Genomic DNA, 7,334 nt, shown 5'->3' on the forward strand with positions numbered 1-7,334 from the left:
CCAAAAAAAATGTTAAAATTCTTTTTAGAATTTTTTATATAAGTTTTTAAAAAAAATTTCTAACTTTATATTAATTTTCAATTTACGTTTTTGGTAAATTATCTAATATAGCAGGTCATCCGAATACTTAAGTTTACTTTAGGCAATTACCCCATAAAGTTGAGATTATTCATGGTTAATCAATAGTTGAAATTATTATAGGAAAATCATGAAAAATTTGGATTATTCGAGATAATTTTTCTTTAATTATATGGAATCATCTTATGGTGAGACGAGCTCTGATAACACGAATTGGAAAAAAAAAATATATGTTTTTTAAAGATTATGGAGGGCACAGTTTGCTTATGGTTCTAGTTTAAAAGATAAAGTTGTTTATGTTGGGGCTATCGCGATTCAAGAGTAACATTTTTAATGGTGAGTCAATTTTTGAAAGATTATGGAGAAAATTGTTTATGTTGAGGCTATATATGGAGAGATATTCCTTTCTTAGAATATTTTTTAAGGAAGTGTGTAGAATCTAATCATCTATTAAGAGTTCAGAGGTATTTTTTATGAAAAAGTCATATATAGATTTGGTTTATGCTATTTTAAAGTGTATCAACTTTGAAAGATAGTAAAATTATATGTATTTACACTTAATAAATATAATCATTTGAAAATACTTACTATATTATTGGTGCACACTAAAGCAGTGTAAACCAAGTCTATGCAAGACCTTTACGTACAAAAATAAATTCGCTTTTGTATGATATCACAGGAACTATTTCAATTCAATGATTAATATAAATTTCTTATAAATAAACCAAATTAATATTATATTTGAATATAGATATATGATATCTATGACTAATGATATTTTAAAATTTATATAAAAAATATGTTTAATTTTAGTGGAAATAAATATTTCTTGATTTTTTGCGAGAAAAATAAAGCATAAATGCAACACCTATTACAGTGATAATAAGATCAACGCCTTAATTCAATATATAGTAACAAAATAGATTGGGTTTCAATAGAATTTACCTTATTTTTAATAAGATGAACAACTTGAATTTTTGCTCAAAGTAATGTTCCCATAAATCAAATATTCGGTCATATTTTAAAATTTTATTCTATATTTTTAATTTTATTTATTCTATAGAAAACTTAAATTATGTAAATGCTAACGTTGTCAATAGTGTTACCAAAAAAAATAGTTTTTTTCATGACAGTGATTCTATCAATTCTGATATAAAATCCAATTATAACGAGAAGAACAACTGAAAATTATCACCGATTCTACTATTGGATTATGTAAATTCATCACCATCAACTATGTTTAGCCATCGTCATCATATCTAGAGGTGTTTAAAAAATCTCGATCCCCGAACCCTTAATGGTGCATTAATTAATTTTGGGTACCTATTGATCCGTTTTAATAATGGAGACTTTTATTTTTTTTCTTGTTTTTATAAGCTAAAAAAATAAGAATTATTGAAATAGATAAGATAAATTATTAAAAAATAGCACAGATAAGACGAAAATTAACTTATTTCTAAAAATAAGCGTCTAATTTTCAAACCTGAGATTTGGTTCTGTTAGTAACTACGAACAGGTGCTTAATTTTTTAAAAAGACAAAGAATCTGTTCGCAGTTAGTACTTTTTTTACCCTGTTCGCAGTCACTAACAGACCTATTATGCTCGATGGTGTTTGCAGTTAGTAACTGCGAACAGCTTCTTTGCCGTTTTAAAAAATTAAGCACCTGTTCGCAGTTACCAACTGCGAACAGAACCAAACCTCGAATTTGAAAATTAGATGCTTATTTTTAAAAAATATGTTGATTTTCGTCTTATTTCATGTTTTTTTATTTTTCATAATTTATCTTATCTATTTCATTTTTTTTTTAAAAAAAATCCATGAGCCCATTTCTGACTTTAGTGGCCAAAAAACCTCCTTAACCCTTTAATTTCTAGTCTTTGTTTGTTATTGTTGTTGTGCCATTTCTCATCCTCCCAAGTCCTAAGTTCTTCTAATCTTCTCCATCCTCACAAAAAAAAATACAAACATGTCATTTTCTTATTTTAAAGGCTAAAGATTTTTCTATATTTAAAAATGTCTTAAATTTGTGAAAAACATTTTTGTCTCACGCTAAACCAAAGCTTTTACGGATTATTCATGAAATTAATTTTTATACAAACATGTGAGTTGTTGTCCACATCAGAGAAATAGAAAAGGATATATCACTTTATATAATTCATGGGTAATTCTTTCTACTACCAGTTGGTTTTAATTGTCAGTTTTAATAGTGATCCTTCTTTAAATTAATATATGATTTCCTCTTCTTCCATGTTTGAATTGCTCGTTGCTCAGGCTGATTTTCTATATTCTAATAGAGCGAAACTATATGAAAGACTTGAGTCCAATCTAAGATAGAGTATAGGTAGGGGCGAAGCAAAAATTAATAAAATCTTTAAAGCACCTGTACAATTTCAAAAAATTATAATATTTTTCAAAAACTTTGTATTTTTAAACACTTAATATATACTACATAGTTTATACTGAGGCCCTCAATTTGACGAGACCCAATGTAGAATATTGAACATGCTTAAAACCTCCCATAAATATAGGTTTGAGCTGCAAATATGGGAACTTTGGAGGTCCTGCCGGGTAATTGTGTTCGTAGAGAAACTCAGCTTGATCCAAGAGTTTTACGTTGTTAGATTGCGTGATAATTGAGTTATTGTTCAATTCATAGTGAAATTTCTAAAGAGTCGTGTATTGTTTATTTGCATTAATTCTACTATTTACTAACTCTAATAATATTTGTTTCCTAAATGACACAATTAATGCGTGCGAAATTTACAAGTTTGATTATAAATTAAAATTTGAATTTTTTATATATAATACAGTTTATAAATTTAAAAGAACATAGAAAATATTTATTTGTCATACCCTAAGAAAAATCTTAAATAATAAGGACAATGGTAAAGTGCGAATACCACAACTCTCACCACAATGTTTGTTTGTAGCCCCGACAAAGTCAACTTGCTAATTTACACCAAAAACAAACTTGTATAATCCATATAATTAAACGAGTTAATTTCTAGTCAAGTCGATCACTATAACCTAAACTTACTTCATTCAATGTTTTCCTATTTTTCATATTACAAACAAAATAAACAACTCTTAAACTTAATGTTTAATTCTAAGACTTAAAAAAAAGATGTAGTTAATATTAAAAACTCTAAAATAAAAACTCCAAAAGGGTAAACCGGGATGAAATTAGGTTGATCAATTTGATCAATAATACATCAGATTAGACCTGTAATTTTCAACTCAATTAACCAAACGACTTAGATTCGAATCAAAAAGTTCTTAACCCATATATATATATGTTTCAGTCATGAAACGAGGAAGTACAAAAGACATTTAAATACCTGGATAAAAGGTGTGGTCGGGGATAACTGTCAGTATACTGAAAATGTTTATGATCCTTCCGCTGATGAGACCTCAAATCCTGCAATACAACGTTAGCCTTGTCCGGGGGGTGATTTCCCGGAAAACCCCTCCGACGCTCAAGTCAGATCGGGAGACAGAAAGTAATGAATGTATGATAATGAATGAATACAAGATTAACGGATTGTAGGATGAGTTCAGATCAATTGAAGGAATATTTGGTTCAGTATAGATTGTACGTAGGAGGGTGAATATTATTGTGGTGTAACGATAGCAATATAAAAGCTTAGTTCGGTGCAAATGATGTACGCGACATGTATTTATAATGGTAGAATGGAGGTTAAATGGTGAATAAATGTGGGAATCATGGGGATGATGGGTGAGTGATAGATTATGGTGAGTAATGGGTAGTTATTTTAAGAAGTTATTGGACCGAGTTGGGTGGTTAGGGTTTGACTAAATAAATTATGGGTTTATTTATTTGACCCCATAACATTAGCCCCACGCATGAAGAGTGATAGATGAGGGAATTTAATGTAGCGAGGGTATCAGTCTTTATGCGGAAAAAATCATACCTGTGATGCAGATCAAATAAATATTCGGAAGAAACCATGCAATAAGGTCCGAATAAGGTAAACTTCGAATTTTTGCCTCGATGGGCCCATGATGGTGGAAGCCCCATGAATTATAAATATTTGGCCTTTGGGCCACTTTTGATGATTCGACTTTTAGAGCCTGATATGATGATTCGGCATTTGAGCCTGATATGATGATTCGACATTTGAGGTTGATATGATGATATGGCCTGGCAGTCAAACACCTGTGACTTAGATAAGGAATCATACTAGATGAATCCTTCGAAAGCATTGATGAATATTCGGATCAGACATAAGTCTGCATTTAAGGAATATTTGGATCGGACGTAGGTCCGCATTGCCCAGCCGTCAATCACCCGGGACTTAGATAAGGAATCATACTAGGTGAATCCTTCGAAAACATTGATGAATATATTGATCGGACATAGGTCCGCTGAATAAGTGATCGAGTTATCAAGCTAGGTGATACTCGCTATGAATACATTGACAAATAACGCCCAAAATCACTCGTTTTGGGGCTTAATAAGAGTCCGAGTTACCAAGCTAGGTGACACTCGCAAGGATTTCACTTTCAAACTAGGTGAAATTTTGATAATTAAGATAAATACTTTGAAAATATTGCCCAAAATCAATCATTTTGGGACTTCAATAATAATATGGCTTTCAAACTAGGTGAAAGCTTAGATGATTCCATAATATGACGAATAATGCCCACATGTTGGGACTTTAATAATAATATGACTTCAAACTAGTTGAAAGCTCAGATGATTCCATAATGTGACAAATAACGCCCACGTGTTGGAACTTCAATAATAATATGACTTTCAAACTAGGTGAAAGCTCAGATGACTTTATACACTCATCATTGAAAACCACATATAAGTAAGACCCAATATATTAAGAATAATAATGGTGAAGTATTGAATTCCCATGCAGAAATAATATAATATTCTTCCAATGTGTCAATATCATACTTCATCACTTTTCATGTTGACCCATGAATATAACAAATATAAAACACCCGATATATGTTGATAAATAAAAGCAAGAGTAACCGTATGATCATCATCAGATTAATATAATATATTCTTCACTTGGCAATACTAATCAAAGATTTACATCGTTTATGTAGCATTTCATAAAAAGGCCATGGTGATGATTTTGCTTTATGTATCAAGTTACTTGAGATTGTTTTCTCACGGGTGGATGGTTCGAACCACTGTCAGATCATACCCGAATCCAGCCATTACAATCAATATAGGTAGTTTTCCGGGGATCTGATTAATATAGTTTGAACCACTGTCAGATCGTACCCGAATCCAACCAATACCTTGAATTGGGCAATATTTGGAGTAATTTTTTCAGATTGAAATCACGTAGCTGAAGCTAGTTCGGAAACGTTCTACGGGTCATCTAATCCTTTAGATAGTGCATCAAACCGAACTTCAACAATGAGACTGAATTTTTTGGTCAGTTGAAGTTGGTTTGGAAACGTTCTATGGATCTAATAACCCTTTAGAAGGTGCATCAAACCAAATTTGGGTCCGACTTTATGATAATACGTCATGACAATTACTCAACCGGGTCTTCGATGATTCGGATGTAGCATAACTCGGCTACTTTCAATACTTAGACAATTTTGCCAAATTATTGGAGGCCCTTGGGGGGGTCCGAGTTTTTAATATTTCGGACAAATTGATGATACGGCAAAAGACAAAACTTGTATAATAACCTTAGACAAGAGAATCCGGCTATTCGATGGTACAGAATGACTCATCGCATCCGAATCGCTTATGATATATAGCTTATTAATTAGACGGTCACATAGCTGGAGTTGACAAAAAATGGTGAAATTATAGAGCTGGATATAATATATCACATAATTAGACGGTCACACACGAGTGGGAACCTTCTTTTCCTCATATCAAAATGATCTTCAAATCAAATCTTCATCATTAACAAATAATTTTCGAATCCCCAAAAATAATGGGTGCCGAGAAAAATTCAGGAAATATCCACATACGGCACAGTAAAGATAAGATGATGGTCCTTTAGTCCGAAACCACTTAGTTTAAGCTAGTTTGGAAACGTTCTATGGGTCATCTAATCCTTTAGAATGTGCATCAAACCGAACTTCAACATTAGGAATGAAATTTTTAGTCGATTGAAGTTGGTTTGGAAACGTTCTACGGATCTAATAACCCTTTAGAAGGTGCATCAAAATGAACTCAACATTTGATGATTCATGTTCATTGATGGTGAAGAAATGTATTCATATTAAGGATGATTTTTTTATACCGAAACCACTTGAAGAATGGTCAAAAATAAATACTTAATGATTTGACCCTCAATTTTCAACTTGAGGGCGACTAATAAGTTATCAAGGTATTAATTTGTACTTGATATGATTAATACGAGTTACAGATAACATAAAGTATAAATGACCGCCCAAATCATAAGAGGACCAATACCTCATAAGTGATTCCAATTAATAAGCTTGGTCCAAAATAATAACCAATTTTACCGTAATGAAAATAACTTATTATTAACCTTCATCCTAACCGCAACACAAGAATTATACCAACTAACTTTATTTAAAAGAAATTAAATAAGCTTTCATACCTGCGGAGAAAGCGCATAAATATTGATAAACATATGAGGTTTGGCGGAAAAACCAATGGAAATTATGATCCTTTGACCAATAGAAATAACTAGGAGTAGCAGCTTGTGAAATTATAAAAATTCTTAAGACTTAAATATCATGATTCATCAATCATCATATAAAAGACATACATTAACCCACAAACTTTGACCATTGAACTTGAGAGCATACTGACGGCGCATCACACCAATTATTAAGGCATTATAACTAATATGGTGGTTGCGATTTTTTTGTAAGTTATTTGGGAAAAGCCACGACTTTATGTTTCTCTCCCCACGACTAAAAATTCAGGTAGTTTCAGAAGAAAATGCCATTGATGAAGAAGGTTGTGGTGACTCGTCATGAAACCAACAGTAATCTTAAATATTGTAATCTTCCCCGCAAAAATCAAAGGAATTATTTTAAGCAATTAATTCCAACATGTTAACTCTTTGGGGCTACATACATTATTCATGACCAGTAGATATTTAATTTTGCTTCCTTCTGTTAGCTTTTAATCGTTTATCCGTTCCGACAGCTACATTTGATTCTACTACATATGAACTCGTAAGTTGATCCTATTTTTCTCAGGGTAGACATGACTTTTATGTTTGAAATCCCCACAGACGGCGCCAAACTGTTTCAGTCATGAAACGAGGA

Source organism: Amaranthus tricolor, chromosome 2 (genome assembly GCF_026212465.1).
Source record: "Amaranthus tricolor cultivar Red isolate AtriRed21 chromosome 2, ASM2621246v1, whole genome shotgun sequence".
Classification (NCBI taxonomy): domain Eukaryota; kingdom Viridiplantae; phylum Streptophyta; class Magnoliopsida; order Caryophyllales; family Amaranthaceae; genus Amaranthus; species Amaranthus tricolor.